The sequence below is a fragment of the Pleurodeles waltl genome, chromosome 1_2 (assembly GCF_031143425.1).
Source record: "Pleurodeles waltl isolate 20211129_DDA chromosome 1_2, aPleWal1.hap1.20221129, whole genome shotgun sequence".
Classification (NCBI taxonomy): Eukaryota; Metazoa; Chordata; class Amphibia; order Caudata; family Salamandridae; genus Pleurodeles; species Pleurodeles waltl.
The window spans coordinates 504,564,964-504,590,743 of record NC_090437.1 but is presented as its reverse complement, the minus strand read 5'-3'; positions in this window follow the sequence as shown (position 1 = coordinate 504,590,743).

Sequence of the window (25,780 nt, the reverse complement as noted above, 5' to 3'; positions counted from 1 at the left end):
CCCCCTGCGTGACATTGGCGCCAAAAAACAAATGCCCGGTGCCTAGTGGTTTCTGCCCCCTTGGGGGCAGATTGACCTAAAATCGGCCAATCTGCCCCAAGGGGGGCAGAAATGGCCTAAATACAATTTGCCCCCCAGGGGAGCGACCCTTGCCTGATGGGTCGCTCCCCATCTCTAAAAAAAGAAACAACAAAAAAAAAACACAAAAAAAAAAAATTGGCCCTGGCGCCTAGAGGTTTCTGCCCCCTGGGTGGCAGATTGACCTAAAATAAATTTGCCCCCCCAGCCCCCACCCCCGCCCCCGGGAGCGACCCTTGCCTACGGGGTCGCTCCCCCTGCGTGACATTGGCGCCAAAAAACAAATCCCAGGTGCCTAGTGGTTTCTGCCCCCTTGGGGGCAGATTGACCTAAAATCGGCCAATCTGCCCCAAGGGGGGCAGAAATGGCCTAAATACAATTTGCCCCCCAGGGGAGCGACCCTTGCCTGATGGGTCGCTCCCCATCTCTAAAAAAAGAAACAACAAAAAAAAACACAAAAAAAAAAATTGCCCTGGCGCCTAGAGGGTTCTGCCCCCCCGGGGGCAGTTCGGCCTAATAATAGACCAATGTGCCCCCGGGGGGGGCAGAAATGGCCTAAAATAAATTTGCCCCCCCCCCAGCCCCCACCCCCCCCGGGAGCGACCCTTGCCTACGGGGTCGCTCCCCCTGCGTGACATTGGCGCCAAAAAACAAATCCCAGGCGCCTAGTGGTTTCTGCCCCCTTGGGGGCAGATTGACCTAAAATCGGCCAATCTGCCCCAAGGGGGGCAGAAATGGCCTAAATACAATTTGCCCCCCAGGGGAGCGACCCTTGCCTGATGGGCCGCTCCCCATCTCTAAAAAAAGAAACAACAACAAAAAAACACAAAAAAAAAAATTGCCCTGGCGCCTAGAGGTTTCTGCCCCCCCTGGCCTAAAATAAATTGCCCTCCCCCCCAGGGAGCGACCCTTGCCTAAGGGGTCGCTCCCTTTGCGTGAAATTCACGCAAAGAAAAAACTCCCTGGTGTCTAGTGGTTTCTACCCCCCTTGGGGGCAGATTGGCCTCATCAAGGGGAGCGACCCTTGCCTAAGGAGTCGCTCCCCACCAAAAAAAAAAAAAAATGGTCCCTGGTGCCTAGAGGTTTTTGCCCCCCCTGGGGGCAGATCGGCCTAATAGTAGAAAAGGCCTTCCCGAAAATATGCCCCCCCCTGGGAGCGACCCTTGCCCAAGGGGTCGCTCCCTTTTGTCAATAACAATAAAAAAAATAAAAAATCCCTTGTGTCTAGTGGTTTCTACCCCCCTTGGGGGCAGATTGGCCTCACCAAAATAGGCCAATCTGCCCCCAAGGGGGGCAGAAATGGCCAAAATATAATTTTCCCCCAAGGGGAGCGACCCTTGCCTAAGGGGTCGCTCCCCACCCAAAAAAAAATGAAAAAAAAAAAAAAAAAAAAAATGGTCCCTGGTGCCTACAGGTTTCTGCCCCCAGGGGGGGCAGAAAAGGCCTTCCCGAAAATATGCCCCCCCTGGGAGCGACCCTTGCCCAAGGGGTCGCTCCCTTTTATCAATAACAGAAAAAAAAAAAAAAAACCCTGGTGTCTAGTGGGGTTTCAAAAGCCGGATTGCAAGCAAATACTTTTCCTTCCCTTTGAAGCCCCTCCGGGCCTCCCAGTGATTGAAAGAGAAATGCTTTTGCATTTCTTTTTCAATCGCGCTGGAAGCAGAGCTTCCAGCGCGACTAGGGAGGCCCCTGTGACAAATCAGTGCGCGCTCGCGTGCTGACGTCACAGGGTGGGGTGGGGGGGTCGGGGGTGGAAGGGGAAGGTCTTCCCCTTCCATCCCCGACTTGGGGGGGAGGGGGGTGCACGGGGGACGCGCTAGCGCACCCCCACGTTCCCCTGTGCCATGGACGAGATGATCTCGTCCAAGGCACAGGGGAACTGTAGCCTTGGACGAGATCATCTCGTCCAAGGCACAGAACCGGTTAAAATGGAAAAAATACCCAAAACCAGTTCATGCCCTGAAATTTTGAAAAAATGACGCTTATGCCAGAGAAACAATGCATAATGCCCTGAAAATTGGTTAAGTGTTAAGACTATTTCCAAATATATGGATGCGGCCTAATTTTTACTCCTGTGCGTCGAGAAAAATGACGCACAAGCTGTATTCGTGAAAAAATATGACGCATAACGATAAAAACGGCAGCCATTTTATGCAGGAAGTGATGTAGTAGGATATCTTGTTTACAGATTATGTACAGTGGTGGTACTTTCACTTTCACTTTGCAGTCTGTGATTCTTCTAGACTGTGTGGCTGTGTTCTGAGTTTTGTCCAGTGAAATTGTGCTTTTGTCTCCTGTGTGCTCCATTACTTGTTACTTTGTGAAATAAATATTGTTGTTGTATACTGTCTGATTGTGTTTTGTGTACTATTGTCTAGGATTGTATTGTCTTTGTTGTTTGTGGGAGCCTGTTGTGGGTAGTGCTAGCTTGGGGATAGTTGGGCTCTTTTAGTTGTTAAGTTTACTTTTTTGTACTTCTACTTTCCCCCTTTTCTCCTTTGTTCTTCTTTATCCCCTATTCCCCTTTTCAGTGCTAAGATGTTGGGTAGGCCATGTCTTGGCAAGATGGGTGAGGAGGAGCTTGGGGGGTTTATATGGCTAGTGTGCCATTTCCTCCCACTGATGCTGAAGGCAGGGTGATACAGGGGTATCACACCGTGGCACGACGAATCCAGTGGGGAAAGTTCCTGCATCACTTGCAGCGCGTGTATTGGAGCCAGAGGAATGACCACCAGCTGAAGCACCGCTGGGCTGACCTCATCACCAGGGAGCAAGATTTGCTGGACTACCTGGGAATAGTGATTGGTGGCCCTGTTGGTGAGTACAAATCATGTAAATGAGCACAATTAAAAGCTCTGTAGTGACATCAGATGATTTGTACAATATCTGGCGGCTAAGTTGCTGAGTGTGTGGAATGCTTCGGAAACATACAGGGTCATTGATGGACTATGTGAAGGACGACAATTGCTAGCTGTCAGGAAGCAAGTGCTCTGCAAACTTACTGAATACTTTTGCTTAATGTAATTTGGTGCCACCTTTGTGTCAGACAGCAACACAAATTAGGAGACAATCATGTCTATATAGGTCACATTTGGCAGTGAAGTATAGATTTTCAAAAATATTGGTAACCTTTGTTGACGCAACACTTAGACTGACTTTCAAAACACTACATGATGCAGAAATTGAGTGCAGGCTTCACGTCAATTGATGATAGCAATGTGGCCCAGAGTTATGTCTCATGTGTGTCTGGTGAGTGTGTAAGGAAAGCATTCACGGAAGTTCTATGAATGTTAGGGATTATTGTGGTCCTTCATCATTTTGGATACATGTCAGATCTGGATTTGGAAACACAGGGAAAAAGTGTAAGGTGCCCTCAGCTAACATCTTACACTGGTATTTGGTGTTTGGTGTTCCACCTTTCGTTTAGGGATGGCAGGCCAAAGGTATGCACATGGGTTCATATCTCTATGGTTGGTGCAAATCACCATAGCTGGGCCACATCAAATTAAGAAACTGTAACAACATGAGGGCTTACAAATGTCCCTGCCCCTCTGTACATTGTACCTATGAGTCATAAATTTGTCATGGCCACAATGGCTGTTTGACTGGTAATGCACTCTTCAAGTAACCAGGCTTTGGATGTCTCTCTTGGATGCACATGATGAGACGAATACACGCCATTATTGTATCTGCTCACTAATGAAGGAGCATGTTTGCCACCACATGATAGTTAGGGCCACTCCATGTGTGCAGATATGTGTGTAATTGTCACAGGAGACCCATGCTATGTACATGTTAGCCATGCTATATCGGATGCAGTATCATCATGTCTGAGTGGCTTTACTTACTTATGTCATCTTACACATAGTTTTTGTCTTTGGAATTGTTGGTCAGTGCACCGATTTTGAGCACATTTCTTCCTTCCATGCCTTACAGGTGGACCTGCACCCTACACTGTGGGCAAGGTGGCTTCATTTGAGGACCCCGAAAACTCCAGTAAGTGTTGATATGTCTCTTATGTGTTGTGTTTGCTGGTGATGTGCGATGGACTCCTGTGTGTTGAACACATAGCAAGGTATGATACGCTGGCCCATCATTTGTCAGGTTCGATGAGTGGGATTTTATTTTCTAAGCATTTTGGAGTTTGCCAATGCTTATCCTATTGTCTTATCTAGGGATTCCAGGTCATTCCTGTAGGCCCCGCAATGTGAACTCGGGTGAGTCATGAGGATAACACTTGTATCAACAAGAGTCGCACTGTACCTAATCTCAGATTTAGTCTGCCTGTCAGACCCACATTCTCCCAGAATGGGGCTGCAAAATGCTTACCCACAGACTTCTGCTTCCCTATTCACCAAAGTACTTATGAAACTGTAGGGTGAACTTCCTAGCAGCATGTAGCTCCACATGTAGTGCTACAAGTATGTGGCACTCGAGTGCAATGGCCTAGGTGTGCATGCAAATCATGGCCAGGGGTGTTCTTGCAACTCTGTGTCTGTTGTGTCTGTTGTAAGTCATGCCTTATTGGAAGTATATGATGTGGACAAAGGTTTGCATTTCCAGACATGTGTGGCGCTGCGATTGGTCAAGAGTTTGCTGTCTCCTATTTGAAGATACACCTTATCTGTGGTGTGTGTTTTGAGGCAAACACATGTCCAGCTTTCCTAAGCTTCCTGAGTGTCCATGTTGTTTAAAATTGTTAGTTGTTTCTCCACCTCCCCACCCTCAAACACAGGCATGGGTTTGTGAATAGTGTACCTAGGACTGATGATACAAGTATGTTACACAGACATGTAAATCAGTGAATGTTTGGTCGGAACCTAGTATACACACTCAGGTATAGCACATGAGTACTATACTAGCAAGTCCATTTACAACTTGCAGATCATGTGGCCCTAGATTTCCATCCCGTACACTGACATTTGTAGCCCTGGCATTGGCGCAGGATGTGCTGCATGATTGTTAGCTGACAACTGTCAGAACTCTGATGCCAAATTAATGCCAGTTGTTACCAACCTTGTAGGGTTTGGATGTGCTATGTGTGATACAACCTTTGTAGGCTGGCCTGCCATGCACTTCCTCAGGGACATTCAATGATCTGTATGATGATAGGAGCTGTTACAAGTACAGTAGATGTACTGTCTGATTTACTTCTTGTGCCATTTCACAGAATTCAGTTCCTAATGTAATTTTTGGCGTTTGTCTTCACAGCTGCTAACATGACACCTCTCCAGGTCTGTGAGTTCCAGAGGTGGGCAATGCGCTACCAGCATGTCCTGCTGGTAGAGTCAGGTTCAGACGGATGACCCGAAGATACAGGAATGAACAGGCCTCCGGAGCATGGAGGGCTATCCCACAGGGTGGCCCTACTTTGCCCACCACACCCACCACCAGCACGACCACCACTTCCACCCAAGTGGCACCACCCACAGCTGGGACTGTTGTCCCAACAACATCTGCAAGTGCTCCAGGCCGTAGCAGTGGACCACCTTCAGGGCAGCCCAAAGGCACTGACTATACACGCCCAGACACGTCCTCAGCTGGTACCCAGACCACCCTAGCTGCTACAGTTGGCCCTGCAGCTTTTCAGGACATGCATCGCAAAATGGACAGTGTCCTCTGTAAAATTATTCACCTGAGCCGGGATGCTTGCCATATGAACAGGTGTGTGCGGTCCATAAAGCGGACCCTCCGGAGGGCCAACCTCTAGACTTTGTAAATGGACATGATTCCCTCCCCTCCCTCCTCTTTCCTTGTTCTTATACTTAGTGGGCTTAGTGGGCTTAGTGTTAGGTTAGTATAGGCTGTTAGTTTAGTTAGTGTTAGTGTTAGTGGGTGGGGGGTCATGATTATTTCTATTTTTTCTTTTGTGTTCTTGTGTGTTTAGATCAGAGACTGGGGCAGGTCCAGATTGTTAAGTGTGCTGCTAGTGCCATCAGAGCACCCACAGCCAGTGAAAGGCCTCGCCATTAGAATGGATGTAGACGGAGGCTTGAGTAAGACAAGAAGGTGGCAATTCACTATTTGGCCTAAAACAAAACTAGAGGAGATGATGCTGACAAGTCTAATAACTTAATACAATACATGTGACATGCAGGTGGGTCATAGACCTGGGAGAATGCCCATCTGAAAGACTGGAGCAATGAACAGGAAACAAGATCACAATGGGAAATCATCACAAGGCAGGCATGTCACATCACCAATGCCACAACACAGACACACTAATTGTACCCTATTTCTTTGCAGAGGATGATGGATCTCCTGCGGATATGCCTCTCCAGGACTACCCTGATGACATGGATGATGAGTTGACAAACATCAGCCAGCAGACCCTTCAGGATGTCCTTGGAACCCTCCAGACCCCACCTTCTGTCACAAGGAGGAACTCAGAACAAGCAGCCATCACAGAGGACCCACCCACAACACCAATTGTAAGACTTGCCAGCTCCAATACAGCTGAGGACTCAGACGACACAGGCACCAGCTTTGAGAGAACTGTAGTCGGAGTACAGCGGGAGCTGGCCAAGGAGGTGTGGGTGGAGATGCAAACTATGGCAGCCAGCCTAGAGGGGGTGCATTCGTGCATGATGTCATCTGCAGATCAGGCAGCAGCCATGCAAGCCCTAACATCCATCCTGCAAGGACTACAACAAACTGTCAAGGAATTCACCACTGCTGTAAGGGAGTTGCCACAACACCTCGTACCCCAAACCTTCCACTGCATGCACGAATACAATCATGACCCCCTCAGGGCCGACCTGGCTGCCTACCATCGTGATGTGGCTGCTATTCTTAAGAATCAGCAGATCCTCCTTGCAGCAGTACTGCCCTTAAGACCTTCACAGGTAGCTGCGACCGGGATGTCTGACCCCACGTCTTCTAACACTGAGGTGTGTGTTGCCCCTTCACAACCACCACCACTACCAAGGACAGAGGAGGCAACACACACATCAGAAGAAGAAGACATGGAACAGATCACCTTCACATGGAAAAGTACCCAGAATCATTAGTCCCTGCCACATGGCCAACAATTACCAAGGTCCAGCGCTTTGTAACATGCCAGTCTTACAACAACTGTACTCAATGACTGTTATGCAAACCACTGTTTATCTTGTCATCCTGCCCAGTGATTGTCTCTCACTTACTCATGGGCAAATCCTGTCCCTCTGCACTGTCTGACACATCACCCCAGCATGTCAAATGCATTTTCCTTTAGCACTTGTGTAGGATAACAATGGAAGATGTCACTATAATGGACTCACAATCATGGACAATGTACATATACCACTACAGCACTTTTGAATAAATAGCACTTACACAACCACTTTGTCTCTGTGTAATTTGACACATCAACTGTGCAGTAGATAACTGAAATGTGCCTCCTGTCAAATTACGTAGCTTGTCAATACAACTGTCCTGAAATTATGCAGTCTAATAACTTTGCACAGTGGCCTGGATTGCAGCATGCTCTGCCATTCCTGAGGGTAATATCTGATGAAAAGAGAAACCATACACCATTATGCTGTGTTGGACAGAATAATGCTTCCCCAAGGGATATCTAAGCCATCAAATAGTGGCAGCAAAATGTTGTCACCATGCAATACTAACACATATAACAGTGCCCACAAATCCAAGTGAAAACTCAAAAAACTGCATGAATGAAGGTGTCTGAGTTTACATCCAAATAAGTAATCATGCTGAACAGTGTCACAAATGATGTCTGTGAGTCATGAAGACGATACTACAAGAGTGCTTACGACCACTCACCTTATAAGGGTTTTCTTGAACATCACACTGCAGTCAGACATTAAACAGTTCCCCCAATACCAAATCTGGAAGCACTGTTTGTGACTTTGAAAACATACTTATTGAAAAAAACACTTTGGGATCCATGGTAACTGTGATTGGTGGTTGCAATGAATGGTGCAATCTTTGCAAGGTAGCTCTGGGGTAGCTGCCAATCTTACAGCTCAGTTGGGATTTGTTTGTAGCATAGGACACAAATGTAATAGAACAGAATTCATGTACACTTATGCCAAGGACCTGATCAACAAGCATTTAACACATACTGTAAAGGGTTCACTATATATTTATTAAACGGTAATAACAGAAGAGAAAACTCAGGGAAAAGTCTTACCTACCCTAATCTACCCTAACTACTCATTACCCACAACTGTCCCTAACTAACCTAAGCTAAACTTACTTATCACATGTAACAAAATGTTCTAAACATCAACCCCCACCCCCCTTATGAGACGGGCCACATGGAGGACAACAGATACTAACCTAAACAGACACTATCCTATACTAAACAAATATATATTTTTTTGTATTTTTTGTTATATTTTTATTTTCTAAACACACAAGAACCCCAGCATAGCCATACGCACACTCAAAAAGAAAAAATAGAAATAATCAGGACCCCCACCCACTAACACTAACTAAACTCACAGCCCATAATAACCTAACACTAAGCCCCCTAAGCCCACTAAGTATAAGAACAAGGAAAAGGAGGGAGGGGAGGGAATCATGTCCATTTACAAAGTCTAGAGGTTGGCCCTCCGGAGGCTCCCCTTTATGGAACGCACACGCCTGTTCATATGGCGAACAGCCCGGCTCAGGTGACTAATTTTACAGAGGACACGGTCCATTTTGAGATGCATGTCCTGAAAAGCTGCAGGGTCAACTGCAGCAGCTGGGGCGGTCTGGGTACCAGCTGAGGACGTGTGTGGGTGTGTATAGTCAATGCCTGTGGGCTGCCCTGAAGGTGGTCCACTGCTAGGGCCTGGAGCACTTGCAGACGTTTTTGGGACAACAGTCCCAGCTGTGGGTGGTGGCACCTGGGTGGAAGTAGTGGTCATGCTGGTGGTGGCTGTGGTGGGTAAAGTAGGGCCACCCTGTGGGAAAGCCCTCCATGCTCTGTAGGGCCATTCATTCCTGTATCTTCGGGCCATCCATCTGAACCCCGACTCTACCAGCAGGATATGCTGGTAACGCATTGCCCGCCTCTGGAACTTACGGACCTGGATGGGTGTCATGTTAGCAGCTGTGAAGACAAAGGCCAAAAATTACATTAGGAACTGCATTTTGTGGAATGGCACAAGAAGTAAATCAGACAGTACATCTATTGTACTTGTAACAGCTCCTATCATCATACAGATCATTGAATGTCCCTGAGGAAGTACATGGCAGGCCAGCCTACAAAGGTTGTATCACACATAGCACATCCAAACCCTACAAGGTGGGTAACAACTAGCATTAATTTGGCATCAGAGTTCTGACAGTTGTCAGCTAACAATCATGCAGCACATCCTCCGCCAATGCCAGAGCTACAAATGTCAGTGTACGGGATGGAACTCTAATGCCACATGATCTGCGAGTTGTAAATGGACTTGCTAGTATAGTACTCATGTGCTATACCTGAGTGTGTATACTAGGTTCTGACCAAACATTCACTGATTTACATGTCTGTGTAACATACTTGTATCATCAGTCCTAGGGACACTATTCACAAACCCATGCCTGTGTTTGAGGGTGGGGGGGTGGAGAAACAACTAACAATTTCAAACAACATGGACACCCAGGAAGCTTAGGAAAGCTGGACATGTGTTTGGCTCTACACACACACCATAGGTAAGGTGTATCTACAAATAGGAGACAGCAAACCCTTGACCAATCGCAGCGCCACACATGTCTGGAAATGCAGACCTTTGTCCACATCATATACTTCCAATAAGTCATGACTTACAACAGACACAGAGTTGCCAGAACACCCCTGGCCATGATTTGCATGCACACCTAGGCCATTGCACTCAAGTGCCACACACTTGTAGCACTACATGTGGAGCTACATGCTGCTAGGAAGTTCACCCTACAGTTTCATAAGTACTTTGGTGAATAGGGAAGCAGAAGTCTGCGGGTAAGCATTTTGCAGTCCCATTCTGGGAGAATGTGGGTCTGACAGGCAGACTAAATCTGAGATTAGGTCCAGTGCGACTCTTGTTGATACAAGTGTTATCCACATGACTCACCCCAGTTCACATTGCGGGGCCTACAGGAATGACCTAGAATCCCTAGATAAGACAATAGGATAAGCATTGGCAAACTCCAAAATGCTTAGAAAATGAAATCCCACTCATCGAACCTGACAAATGATGGACCAGCGTATCATACCTTGCTATGTGTTCAACACACAGGAGTCCATCACACATCACCAGCAAACACAACACATAACAGACATATCAACACTTACTGGAGTTGTTGGGGTCCTCAAATGAAGCCACTTTGCCCACGCTGTAGGGTGCGGGTCCACCTGTAAGGCATGGAAGGAAGAAATGTGCTCAAAATCTGTGCACTGACCAACAATTCCAAAGACAAAAACTATGTGTAAGATGACATAAGTAAGTAAAGCCACTCAGACATGATGATACTGCATTGATATAGCACAGCTAACATGTACATAGCATGGGTCTCCTGTGACAATTACACACATATCTTCACACATGGAGCGGCCCTAACTATCATGTGGTGGCAAACATGCTCCTTCATTAGTGAGCAGACATAATAATGGCGGTTATTCGTCTCATCATGTGCATCCAAAAGAGACATCCAAAGCCTGGTTACTTGAAGAGTGCATTACCAGTCAAACAGCCATTGTGGCCATGACAAATGTATGACACATAAGTACAATGTACAGAGGGGCAGGGACATTTTTGAGCCCTCATGTTGTTACAGTTTCTTAATTTGATGTGGTCCAGCTTTGGTGGTTTGCACCAACCATAGAGATATGAACCCATGTGCATACCTTTGGCCTGCCATCCCTAAACGAAAGGTGGAACACCAAACACCAAATACCAGTGTAAGATGTTAGCTGAGGGCACCTTACACTTTTTCCCTATGTTTCCAAATCCAGATCTGACATGTATCCAAAATGATGAAGGACCACACTAATCCCTAACATTCATAGAACTTCCGTGAACGCTTTCCTTTCACACTCACCAGACACATATGAGACATATGTTTGGGCCACATTGCTATCATCAATTGACGTGAAGCCTGCACTCAATTTCTGCATCATGTAGTGTTTCGAAAGTCAGTCTAGCTGTTGCGTCAACAAAGGTTGCCAATATTTTTGAAAATCTATACTTCACTGGCAAATGTGACCTATACATGACATGATTGGCTCCTAATTTGTGTTGCTGTCTGACACAAAGGCGGCACCAAATTACACTAAGCAAAGGTATTCAGTAAGTTTGCAGAGCACTTGCTTCCTGACAGCTAGCAATTGTGGTCCTTCACATAGTCCATCAATGACCCTGTATGTTTCCGAAGCATTCCACACACTCAGCAACTTAGCCGCCAGATATTGTACAAATCATCTGATGTCACTACAGAGCTTTCAATTGTGCACAGTTACATGATTTGTACTCACCAACAGGGTCACCAATCACTATTCCCAGGTGGTCCAGCAGATCTTGCTCCCTGGTGATGAGGTCAGCCCAGTGGTGCTTCAGCTGGTGGTCATTCCTCTGGCTCCGATACACACGCTGCAAGTGATGCAGGACCTTTCCCCACCGGATGCGTCGTGCCACGGTGTGATACCCCTGTATCACCCTGCCCCCTGCCTCAATCATCAGTGGGAGGAAATGGCACACCAGCCATATAAACCCCACAAGTTCCTCCTCACCCATCTTGCCAAGACGTGGCCTACCCAACACCTTAGCACCGAAAAGGGGAACAGGGGATAAAGAAGAACAAAGGAGAAAAGGGGGAAAGTAGAAGTACAAAAAAGTAAACTTAACAACTAAAAGAGCCCAACTATCCCCAAACTAGCACTACCCACAACAGACTCCCACAAACAACAAAGACAATACAATACTGGACAATGGTACACAAAACACACTCAGACAGTATACAACAACAATATTTATTTCACAAACTAACAAGTAATGGAGCACACAGGAGACAAAAGCACAATTTCACTGGACAAAACTCAGAACACAGCCACACAGTCTAGAAGAATCACAGACTGCAAAGTGAAAGTGAAAGTACCACCACTGTACATAATCTGTAAACAGGATATCCTATTACATCACTTCCTGCATAAAATGGCCACCGTTTCTATCGTTATGCGTCATATTTTTTCACGCATACAGTATGTGCTTCATTTTTTGCGACTCACAGGAGCAAAAATTAGGCCGCATCCATATATTTGGAAATGGTCTTAACAGTTAACCAATTTTCAGGGCATTATGCATCATTTTCCGGGCATAAGCATCATTTTTTGATGCTTGTGCTTCATTTTTTGATGGGTATGCGTAAAAATTTCAGGGCATGAACTGGTTTGGGGTATTTTTTCCATTTTAATGTAATGTTACATTTGTGACACAACTGAGATAGGCTGATTGCACCCACTTTGGTGTTGATGGTGTATGTTCACATGTGAGACATCATACTGCTGTGGGCCATGACCCGCTACTTCCTTAACAGGATTCTCACGCTTGGCTGACGACCTAGATGGCCATATGTGTGGCCTACATATATTTATTGCACAATTTGGGCATGTTTGGCATCAGGAGAGAATTGCAAGGTGATGCACATAAGTACAATACCTCAATGCCTATGGCTCAATGTGTGTGCACTGGCTACTAATGTAGTTGTTGACCCAGTGTGTGTGCATCACAAGATGCATTATTGCAAATATGCTTGTATGAATGTGAAGTCAATGTGTCCAAACCTTAGATGCAAGTCATTGTGGAAAAGAGAGAGGACATGTGCTAGTCATACATGTAGCAACATCTGTTGTGCGCACTTCCAAGATTTTGGGTAACGTAGACACCACAATGACAAAGCATGCACCGGATAAATGGCAGACGCTTGTTCATGTCAATGGTCCACAAGTTGGCCATCTCATGTCCTAGAAATTTGGTAACTGCTTCCTAGGCACTTGTTGGTGAACACACAGTGAGTCAGGCACATGCATAGACTAAATGGGTACCATGTTATTGGCACAGACAGCCAAAGGTGAACCACAAATGTAATATGACGCCACAGTTGTGGTCATATTACTGAGCCACAATTCTCCAGTTGCAGTGGTGGACCAGCAGACGAGGCAGCACGTGGCCACATAGTTCCAGTGATCAATTGCACAGAGGTGTCTTGTTCATGTGTGTGGTCCAATGTTGATCCTGTATATTTTTAGGGGTGTATGTTGTCACAGTTACTTCCAGGTCTCATCATGAGTCAGTGGCAGCTATTCCTGTGTCTACTGAGTAACCTTTGGAGATCAATGTGAGTAAAGTCGATGAGGACATGAGAACCTACTTGGGGATGGTCCCACCCTGTCACTAAAGACGTGTTATGAGACTGTCAACAGGGCAACCTTGGTGTGCTGAGTGTGATAATGTCTCAGGTGTCATGTTCCGGCAGGTGTCATTACATCATTTGTGCACAGGTTGGCCTGTGAAGTTCCCATTGCATCTGGGAACATCATAGCCTCTGTGTTGATTAATGTAGCGGCTACTCAGCATGCACAGCCCATCAATATGTTGTAAGCAATGTGATTCAGCGTGTGAAGTGTCAGGGTCCTAAAATGTGTGGACTTTTCATGCACATTATCAGAGGTAGCTGGTTCTGCTGGAGGCACCATACCCAATCCCTGCATACGGCCCTGGTACACTGTCACACTTTGTCGTTCATGCATACATGAGACCCAGACAAGGGATGGGCCATGATTTTGGTATTCAAAGACAATTTTACTAATATGGTACAATTAAAAAGCAGATGATGCTATACAATGTATTTGGGTATGCATTGAGGAAGCACATGACAAAATACCCTCTGAGGAATGAGAGGTTTGGTAACGCAATTGTGGTACATATGTAGCCATAAGGAACCTTTAGGGTAACGCACAGACAGGTGCCAGTCAGGCTGACAGGATGCAGGATCAATCTGGATCCATCAATTTCACAAGGTACATAATCAGTGGTCTGACTAAGTCTGGTCGGAGGAAGAACAAGACAGTTTACATGGAAAACTCTGTATGTCCTGTGTTTTTGAAGGTGACACATAAACCCAAGGGCTGTGTTACACGGCTTAATTACTATCAATGCATAACGGTGTATTTAACAAAATGGAAACTTCAATGCTGTTCCAGGCATCAGCAGTGGTGTGCATGGAGATGATCACAGGTGTGTGCTCCATCGGTTTCTCACAAGTCCTGTATGTGAGATTCAAATTCATATGGCCAACATTACCTTTTACACGGGAAGCTTCTACAAGTGATAACAGGGCTTAGAAACTACAAGCCAATGTATTAATTGACCTGACGTCCATGCAGTCAGATGTACTATGACAATGGCATAACATAGGGAAGGGTGTAGCACACAGGATTAGTATTGTTAGTCTGTGTGTGTAGAGGAGGGAATATTGGGGTACACATATTACCATTCCAGGGACCTCTTCAGACAGGTGAGTTGTGACCAGGAGCATGGGTGTGTCAGGAGTTAGGAAATGGGCTGACATGTACATGGAATGTCATGTGTGCAATGCTGGTCATAGGTGTGGCACTTGTGCTGCCTATGTTCTGCTTATATGGAACTCTAGTCACAGATAGTCCTTGCAAAGATCGGTGCAGTTGGCCTTACTGCTGTCAAGGGTCTGGTTATACATTCCTGTTACCAATGCAATAGCACATCCACTGCCTCATGTATGAGGCTTGTTTTCCCCTTATTGAGTGATGGTGTCTTAGTTGTGTGCAATATGCTGTGATGAACCATGTTGCCAACATGTATGTGTGAAATAGGTGTGGTCCTCTGCTATTGCCCTTCAAAGGTGAAATGTACAGGATATATGTCATTTACAGTGAGTGTGTATGTGACTTTTTGTATGTTACGCATCACAATTGATCAGGACATTTCTGTGTCCTGATAGCAGCAATGCTCCATGAGGCTACACTCTTATTCTGATAGTTAGAGATAAAGGTGAGCAAAAATGATTAGCCAGACCATGATATGGTGATTATTATCGGTGTTTATTTACATTAGTTAATACAGTGGTGATGGTGATTAGTTTTAAAAGAAATTGTTCACTATATGTTGGCGCCCACGCAATCCAGCAGCCGTGTTTTGTTGTTCCCCCTCATGTTGCAGGTCAGCATCCTCCTCTTCCTCCTCTTCAGGCATGTGTGGCTCTGGTTCTAAGAGGGGAATGTTCCTTCGTATGCAAATGTTGTGCAGGATGGCACATGTTAGAATGATCTTACAGACCATTTCTGGGGAATATAGGAGGCTGCCACCAGTGATGTCGAGGCACCTGAATCTCGATTTGAGGATGCCGAAGGTCCTCTCGACTATGCTGCGTGTCCTCCTATGTGCGTCATTGTAGGCACGCTCTGCTGCAGTGCTTGGGTTGCCAAATAGTGTCATTATCCATGGCTGGATCCCATACCCCTGATCAGCTGAAAAAGAAAATGAATGGGATCATGTTGATGTAGCTTGCACCATTGAAATCACCTTGCATGGCACTAGCTGTCATGTGTTGTCTGTGACTCTTTTGTATTATTGTGTTCCTTCCTAGGCTTGTAGGATGTACCATCTGCATTGGGTTGTTTCCTTGGCTGAACGAGTGTTTGGCTGCTGACTGGTTGTCAGCAGTATGTTTTGAGATTTGCAGTACAGTGTGCACTCCCTAGCATAGTGACTCGTTATACAGGTGGCCCTGTGTCTTCACTGGGGGTGAGATGATATTTCCATGCACAGATTCATTTTGACAGTGTTGTTAACACGTTAGCATCAATGTACCCTGGACATCCCAATCCTTTAGACTTATGCAATGTATTAATTTAAACATCAGTGAGACGCTTACATTTTGCAAGGTGACGAATAGGCAAACCTCTCCAAACGTTGTGATCATTGACGTCTTTACATTAGACTGTACACTAATTTCAGATGTGTGACAGGTTCAATGCTGATCTATGAAACATGGCTAACGATGTCACGACCTCAGTGTGTTCCTGTCCACATGTTGCTGTTGTGGTGTATGTGTTGTGTGTCCTAGAGGGTTGCTGTGCTGCAGTGTGTATATAAGTAGGTTTTTGTACTTAACAACAAGTAGTCCATTGCCATACAGTCCATCCTGGCAGGGCTGATTGATGGTAGAGTGACGGAAGATGAATGAGTCATGGACACTCCCAGGATATTTTGCCACGATGTTGGTGATCAATCCTTGGTGATCGACAATGGCCTGCACATTGATGGAATGTGTATGCTTCCTGTTGGGGTAGAGGTGTTCAGTTGTAGCAGGTGGCACAAGGCGTACTTGTGTGCCGTCGATGGCACCAAGGACGTGTGGGAAGCCACTAATGAGGTAAAACCCCTGTGCTGTCTCCTGCTGCTTCTGCAGTGTGTTTGGGAAGCAGATGTGGCGGGGTGTGAGTCCAATGATGGCATCCAGTACTTTGGGCAAGAAGGCAGAGAATGATGGCTGTGATATTCCAGCAACCAGGGCACCAGTTGTTTGAAACAAGCCACTTGCCAACATGTGAAGTAGAGCTAGCAGCTTGGTTTCTGTTGGGATGTGCGGAGTGTCAGCAAGGTGGGTGCCAACTGTGGCTCTATGTTTCGCAGCAGCTGCTGAATGGCCTGCCAGTTCAACCGGTACCTCTGGATGATGTCGTGTTCCCTGAGGCCATGAAGGGTTGTTCTGGTGCGGAATATCCTCTCCTGCCTTCTGCACTGCCTTTGGGGTCCCTGCTGGTGTTGTGGTAGCTGTTGTTGTTTTTGCTGGGCTCTGCGTCTGCATGCACGCTGGATGAGAAGCACCTCCATGTCTACCTTTTGCTGCTCTGCTATTGCTTCTGTGTGTCCTGATTAAATACAGGTGTGTTTGCCCCATTTTAACGCCTGCCCTGACCCATGCGTTAATTTTTGGCGCAAATCGGGCTGGTCGTCATTTTCCGGCTCCGCCTCCTGGCCGTGCGGCATTTTTGCCTGGAAGCATAAATACGACACACTGCCGTTTAAGTCATTTTTTGGACTGGAACGCCTACCTTGCATATGATTAAAGCAAGGTGGTTTCCCACGTCCAAAAAATTACGCACACAGCAGGATTTTGACATCCGTGGGCTCAGGAGTCAAAGTTTAAATATGGGGCAAGGTTTGCGCTGAATGTGCATCAAATTTTTTGATGCATATTCGGCGTAGATAGAGTATAAATATGCCCCCTAGTGCGTAAAACTCCCAAAGAAATCTAGCATGACCTACATGGAATTTGACGATCATTGTGTAAGATCAGTGGTAATAAATGGCTTGTTTTATAGGAGAGTTATTTAAGGCATGACGTGCAAAAGCATAAAGTGATGTTCATTTTTCACAGAACACAAATTGATCTTATGAACAACATTGAAAAGTGAGAATTCAGGAAGACCATACTAAAACCCCTTTGTTGAATTGCTCAGATATGTATATTTTGTCATATAATTCGTGACCCAGTCAACAAGAGCAACGGTGCCATAGAATGTGCAAGTTGCTCTATAATCAACATTACAACTCATAACAGCAAAAGCAGCATGCACTGATTTCAAATCTTAAGCTATGGAAATATAGGGACATATTTTTGGAAAATTGGTGTAGGGCACCTCCACAAGTCTTCTTGCTGTGCTGCCCTACATTAATGTGAAAGGGCAGAAATACACCATATTTATGCAATGCAATGCATTCCTGCCCTTTCCCCCTGTGCTGGTGCGCAATTGGCTGCCGAGCGCCAACGGAGGCACCCTTGCACCATGGTGCAAAGGTGTCTGCATTGCGTGCAAGACTGTTTTTTGTGCAGGAAGGGCCACCTTTCTGCACAGAAACAATCCTGAGAGGAGTTTTCCCCATTCTATGTGTGCAGGAGAATACAGCACACATTGAAAGAGGAAAAGACAATGAGAAATACAAATATTTAAGTTTATGTCGCTTTTCCAGCTTTACTTGATTGAGTAAATCTGGGGCAGCGTCAAAACACATTGGTGTTGCATGGGAAAACCCACTGCAACCCCAATGGAATGGCTACCCGGTGTAAAGTAAGGAGACGTAGTGACTTGTGCTGCTTTGTCTTACTCTATATCTATGAGGCCATTCAAAGCCACACAAAATGGCTTTGTCTGGCCTCATAGATATGGTTGAGAAGTTTGCACCGCTGGAGATTCAGAAAAAAGTAACCCTCTGGTTGCCCAAGCCTCTCATAAATAAGCCCCATAGCCTTTTTTAAGAGACAGAGAGAAAGTTGACAAAATAAAACAAAAAAATAATGTGATTATCCCTAATGTGCTAAGAATCAGGAGCCAGTTGTGCGTAGCTTGACATTTGTGATTCCCTAATAGAGAATTTTTGAGATTCGCTATTAGGAAATCACAAACAGCTATGTACAACAGTGTGTTAACATGGTTTGTGATTCCAATATTGGTCGCAAGAGACCTACCTCATTAATATTCATGAGGCAGGTTGCAATTTCTAAATCATTTGGGAATGACCACAATCACAGGGATAGTGGCCTGCTGGAGTAAGCAGACCCCCATGTCTGTGATTGCTTTTTAAATATAGCAATCTTTTGTTTTGTAATGCAGTCCGGTTTTTAAAGCAAAACAGGATGCATTACAAAAAGAAGACTGAAATGTTTTCTTTCAATTTTTTAAGAGCAGGCAGTGGTCTATAGGACCCCTTCCCTTTTGCAAATGGGTTAACACCAACACAAAGTTGGTGGTAATCTGCAAATGTTTTGCAATTGCATTCCAGTTTGCAATACATTTGTACATACCAGTGCAACCCGCTTTTAGGACAGGATGCCCTTGGAATGCCCCTTCCTAATAGTGAGTCTCAAACCCTATTTTGTGAGTCAGTAATAGCCTACTAACTTACAAAATATGGTTGGTACATGCCAAAATGCATTTTAGTGGTTGCAAACAACCTGATGGGCTGTTTGCGACCGGCGAAAGGCTTAGTACGTTTGGCCCCAGAAGCCATGAATTATGCAAGGTCTTTTGTGTTAAATTCTTAGTCTGGCTGATAGCAAAGGCCAACCTGGATTTTTATTACACTGTGCTAATTAGAGAAAATGGTAAGAATTCACGTTATTGAAATGGACCAGTTTAATAGCCACAACCTCGTAAGCCACAAGAACAGTAAGATGATTATGTTCCTTCATCGCAGCCAGGAACAACAAAGGTATACTCAAATCTTAAGAACAAATTTGAGTTCCCTACCCTCTCTTTGCATTTAAGTAACTAATAAGCGCAAGAGTATCTTCTTCTTCAGCTCCTGTCATGATGTGGTAAGTAATTCAATTGTGACTCTGGTTGCTTCAACCCTCACATGATTTTCCATTCTGCAGAGACCTCCCATTTTCCTTTCCTTTATTACAATTTTGAACCTTACACTGGACTCCTTTACTTATTTGTAAACTAATCATTCCCTATGAGTGGTTATTCCATCCCAATCTTCATGCTTTATTTATTCAGTTTGCAAATGTAGTTTTCGTTTTTGCAATAATGTATGTACATTTATTCTGATATACTGAGGCAGCAGAAGATTCCTTAGTAAATGCTTGTAACCTGAACCTGACAAATAAAGCGAATGTTAATGTATATTAAAAACAATTACCATATACATTATTTTTACTCAAAAAATATTTAACAATAAACTTTAAAATTATGTAAATAATGCTTAATTTAAAATATGATCTAATTTAATGTATTTTATTTTTTTCCCTATGTGTTAGTACCTTCGCCGGCATACATTGGTTTCTATGAGTGTGTTGCAATACCAGTGGATTGCCTTCTGTGGTGCTTGATTTACAACAAGGCTCATATGAAGTACATTTGAACTTGTTTGTCCATTACTATTGAGCGTTTGTGCTTTGTAGCATGTGGCTCCGTAAACCTCTTTCTGAATGCCCCTTTTTTTCATATATTTCAAGGTAATTATTTCCCATTTTCCACTTACTCTCCCATGTTTCTTTCACAATTACTACTAAATCGTTGACCTACATGTATGGGGAACTCTGGCAGGGGATGGACATCTCCATACAGAAAAGATAGGAGAGGCAGAGGTGGAGAGCTCTGACCAATGGAATTCCAATTGTTTTTGGAGTATTTAAAGTGGTACTATTGTATGTATTCCAAAATAGGTTTTGGGACTAAGGGCCGAAATGTTTTAGTTTTTAACAAATGCTTTTGCATATATTTTGCTATTTTGTTCTTTGAAACCTGTTTCTGAAAATATCCTTATTAAAATGTGAAACTCATTTGTGAAGTTTGATAGCATAGTTTTCATTGCATTCACTATGTGGGATTCAACTGTTGGTCCACAAACCTTAAAAAATAATCCATGATGTGTCAGCATTTGGTTGATAAAACAAATGCTCCTGGTGGATTGTATGCTTCAATTACTAAGTTGCACAATAAGGCTATACTGTTAGTATGTGGCCAAGGGTAGTATGGTAGTCTATTTGTTGATATTTGGCTGTAAATCATAGCCAATGACACCCATGTTAACTTTAATGATGTCTACCTTGGCTCAGTACTCATTCATTGCCTGGAAGTTGGTTAAGTTGTGCAGACAACCTAATGTAAGAGATCCTGGGTATTCTCCTGTGGCTAGTCTCCAGGATGTCTGCTGTGTGTATGCACTGGTCTGCATTTGTAGGTACATGACACTAGTGAGTTGACCTGTTTGTGAGTCGTGTGTTAATTCAGCGTGTTTGTGGTTGGAATACCAGATATCTTTTGGTTTATTAGATGCATATGATGATGACTTTCTAGCTGGATTTAACTAAGCAATAGTTTCAGTGCAGCTGATGGGCTTGTTTTGTATTTTTTTGTTTCTTTACATTTATGTTACTTTGGGCCAGATGTAGGAAACTGTTTGCGACTCGCAAACGGCAAAATTTGACGTTTGCGAGTCGCAAAACGCAGTTTCCTATGCAGAAATGCATTTTGCGAGTCGGAACCAACTCGCAAAATGCATTTCCGACTCGCAAATAGAAAGGGGTGTTCCCTTCCTATTTGCGAGTCGCAGTGGGATGCAATACCATTTGCGACCGCGTACGCGGTCGCAAATGGCATTGCAGTTACCATCCACTTCAAGTGGATGGTAACCCACTCGCAAATTGGAAGGGGTCCCCATGGGACCCCTTCCAGTTTGTGACTGGACCCAAAAATATTTTTTCAGGGCAGGGAGTGGTCCAAAGGACCACTCCCTGCCCTGAAAAAATACCGAAACTAAAGGTTTCGGGTTTTTTTTAAGTGCAGCTCGTTTTCCTGCAAGGAAAACGGGCTACACTTAAAAAAAAAAAACTGCTTTATTGAAAAGCAGGTCACGATCATGGAGGTCTGCTGACGTCAGCAGGCCTCCATGTTAGCGAGTGCCTATACTCGCTATGGGGCCGCAATTTGCGACCCACCTCATGAATATTCATGAGGTGGGTCATTGCGACCCCATAGCGAGTTGCAGTCGGTGTCTGAGACACCGTACTGCATAGCAATTTGCGACTTGCAAATTGCGAGTCGCAGGGACTCGCAATTTGCAAGTCGCAAATTGCCGATTTGCTACAACTGGCCCTTTGTGTTTTAAGGTGTTTAACAGGCTCAAATTTATTTTTAGAAGTGTTTCGATTCCCGTGATATGTCACTCTTCGAACATTATCACAATGTCAGAATAATATCAAAGCTAATCCCGACTGTACATTTTTAATGCCCATGTCTTAAAGACAACGTGTATCTGCGCCTGTGGTTTATGAGCCACAATATAAACATGGACTGTTTTTACATCATCCACACAACTGTTGGCATAAGAACCCAGCTGCAAAAAGCACCAAAGCAAACATGACAGATATAAAAATGAGATTCTCAAAATTAATGACAGTATTCAGATGCATTTTGGAATATCACATAGCTTTATTTATGCGCAATTAGGCCTTCATTATGCTGTCTTAAATAATGCTGATTCAGCTGGTAACAGAAATGATTGGCTGAATAAGAGATTACAAGTAGAGCAAGACCAGCACACAACAGTTTTTTTCTCATGCACATGTTGCCATGATAAACATACCTCACTCAAAAAGGGGAGAGAGGTAAACCCTTTCACCTCCCATCACAACTACATAATACACACAAAACCAAGGATTCAATTAGCAATGCTATTTTGAGGAGAGATCTCTCTAGGAAAAGCAAGGCCCTCACCCACACCAATATGTGGCATGCTTCATCATTGGGCTTCCCACATTCTGGACCCAAATGAGTCCAAAGTGGGTTACTACCACACAGTGGTGGTTATTACGAACCTGGCGGTCTCAGGACCGCCAGGTTCGCAGATGACAGTCAGACCATCGCCAATGCAACGGTCCGACCACCAAATTTTAACTGTGGTGGACGGGCCATGGTGGGACAGTCAGCACAGCCAGGATCAGAGATCCAGCTGGTCCGTTGGTTGCGGCGGTCCTAATCCGCCAGTGCAGCGCCGCACCCAGCGCTGACCTGGGGATTACGACCTTGCTCTCCTCCAGCGATTTCATTGCAGTAGCACCACTATGAAAAGACTAGCAGAGAACGAGTGCAGGGGGCCCTGGGGGCCAGCACCATTATAATGTTCACTGTCTGCTTTGAAGGTTATGATCCGGAGGCAATGCTGTAGGGTGTTTCCCCGCTAGACCAGCGGGCGGAAACAGAGGTTTCCACCCACCAACCTAGTGGGAAACTCTTAACGGACCCAGCGGGTAGGTAACCAATATGGCGCCCAGAGTGTGGGAGTGAGTTTTTTTTTATTTGAGGTGGAGAATATACTCCACACTAACTAGAGATCCAAGAATAGGTTTAGTGATATCTAAGGCTATTCAGCCGTATTAATTTACTAGCGGATACCAGGAAAGAATTAAAAGGAAAACAAAGGGATGAAAAACAGGTAATTAGTAACCTTTTCATCCCATCATGGTGAACACATTTCAGCCATCCAACTGTATCCCTCACGGTCAGTGGCTTCTTCAGGACCGATAGTCTCTGGTCAAATAGCTAGACATGACCTTCTACTAGTAAGTAATGTACCTTTTGTCCTACTGTCTGCTAAAGAACCTAAGTGGACTGTTTTTCTATCTAAAATACCCAAATACCCAAAGACCCTTAAACATGTCAGAAAATTGCTTCTGTGTAAAAACTCCAGAGATCAATGCTCATTGGAGACAAAAGACAAACATTAAGCAACAATATAGAAGAGGAGTATCAAGGACAAAACATGGCATACAATGAATACATCATACAATGAATACATGTCACTATGATCGAGTGATGGACACAAAAACACATTTACATCAACAGACAGGCCATGATTTACATGCTAGCCCATAGATGAATCAACTTAAATGGTGAGTGTAGCCATAACCCTTGTGAGCAAATTTAGAAGCCTTGGTTTTTCCATTGAGATCTCTCCTCAAAATAGTATCGATAGCTGAAACAATTTTTATGTGTGTTAAACCATAATAAACATGTCAAAGTATGCATTGGGAAAAGTGGCCCAGAATATGGAGAACAAAACATGCAGAAATTGCTCCTGAAATTTCCCCAGTTATTACTCATTCTAGGGCCTAAAACTTGTAATGTTGCAGTAATACAGCACCTCACTGTATCTGAGTATCTGCATGAAGCATTGCAGCAATGGGAGTTCCAAGGACCTCATAAAGAGGGCCCAAGAAGGGGTAATGGTGTTATAGCATTGGAGAAATGGACATACTAGACTGCCTTGGGAGACATTTCTTCCATTGTGCCTCATGGTTACATTTTAATAAGTTTAGTTGTGTAATATAAACATATATGTAAATATGGTGCCACACTAAAAGTCAGAACAACTGTACAAATAAAGGCAGTATTATTCTGATTTTGCATATTTTTTCTAAATATTTAAGGCAGTTGAATTTCTTAAACATTATAATTTTGTAAAATACATTTCGAACTTGCTGTTTTTTAGACACAAAAGACTACTAGCACTCTTGACGGAAAAAATAGATTGTGAAGAGAAGTACAGCAAGTTACTTGTTTGCATGACAGAGTCCTATAGACTGTCTAAATTCAACATCTCTCCTTCAACGCAAGGGAGTTAAAAACGGAACCTATAAATCTACATTTCCTATGACAAAAAATCATATCTTACATCCAGGCAAACCAGACAACATAGTACAATAATTTCCCCGAAGAGAAAGTATAACTCTGGCATAGTAAATGCTTAGAACAATTGTCCAGTTTCATATCTAATTCTACCAGGACTCTGCACACAAATCTGTGTCATTCTCCAGTTGATTGGGCACCCTACCCAGAGTGTCTATTGTACTGAAACAAGCCTGGAGACTTTGAATATGAAGTAATGCATTCAAATAAAGCAAGGATGATTCATTGAGTTATGCAGGCTACGTGGAAAAATGCCACCTGGGATTCTGTACCAAAGAAGCCTTCGAGCATTTTTCTCTACTGTGAATAATAATATCATGCCTTATTTAGGACTGTACTGGGAAAGAAGTCATGTTGTTTTTTTGCATTCACTTACTTACATGACTTGAGAAGGCCGTAATGTCAAGAAAGCCATTGAGAAATGGCAAGTGAGTTTCTGAGTTTGATTTGAGATATTAACATTAGAAGCCATGAGTGGTGGTGGACATTGTTATAAAATACATGTTGCAATGAAGGGAAGTCTCGAATGGAGTGTAAACCATTTTTTAAATGCAGCTATTTCAAGCAAAGACAAACTTCAAGAGTAGAGGATACTGTTAGGGAAAATCCGATGAGCTCAACCGGTAAAGACGTATGCAGTGGAAGAAACATTTGACAGACCTTTTGACTAACATTTATAATAGGATATCCAGTATATTGCGATCGATCATAAATGCTTTCCATTAAATTAATTGCGTTTATACCTTTATTGGCTGAACTCCCACTATCAATCTAGGGTCACCTATATCTTTGATTCACTGAAAAAAACAAAGGACAAGCCAATATTGTAGTTGGGTGAATGTTCAGTAACAATGTAACATTTTAAACTCTAGAAAACACAGAAATTAATCAGTTATAGTTATCTCATGTTTCAATGACTCTTTTCCTGGGCACACCCTGTGTGCACATCACCAAAGGCAGCCAATCCCATGCTGTGTTGGGTCTTTGGTCGTGAGCTGTGGGACTTTGGCCACAGAGCCTGATGCCAACCCCCCACATGTAGCCAACCCCACACTGCATACAGCCTTTGGCTGTGCCTAGTGGGGGATGGGACACAGAGAGCCAACCCCCCACCACAGCCAGCCCCACGCTATGCACAGCCTTTAGCTGTCAGCAGCAGGGGATTCAGCCCTTTCTACCCAGTGCAGGACTGGCGTTTGGGCCTGGGGCTACAGGACCCTCCCCTTTGAGCCTTATTGGACCCTGGGGACCCCATCCCCCAGTGACCTTTTTTTAAAGGGGTGAAGGCTGCATGCCCCCTTCCAGAGCCTCATTAGGTCTTGGGGACCCCATCTCCCAGGGCCCAGTGCAGTTTAAAGGGAAGGGGGTTCCTCCCCCCCAAGCCTATTAGGCCTTGGGGACCCCATACCCCAGGGCTCTATGTATTTAAAATGGGAGAGGGGTCATGCAGCCCCTCTCCCAAAGCCTTAGTAGGCCATTGGGACTTTTTTTAAAGGGGAGGGAGCTGCATGT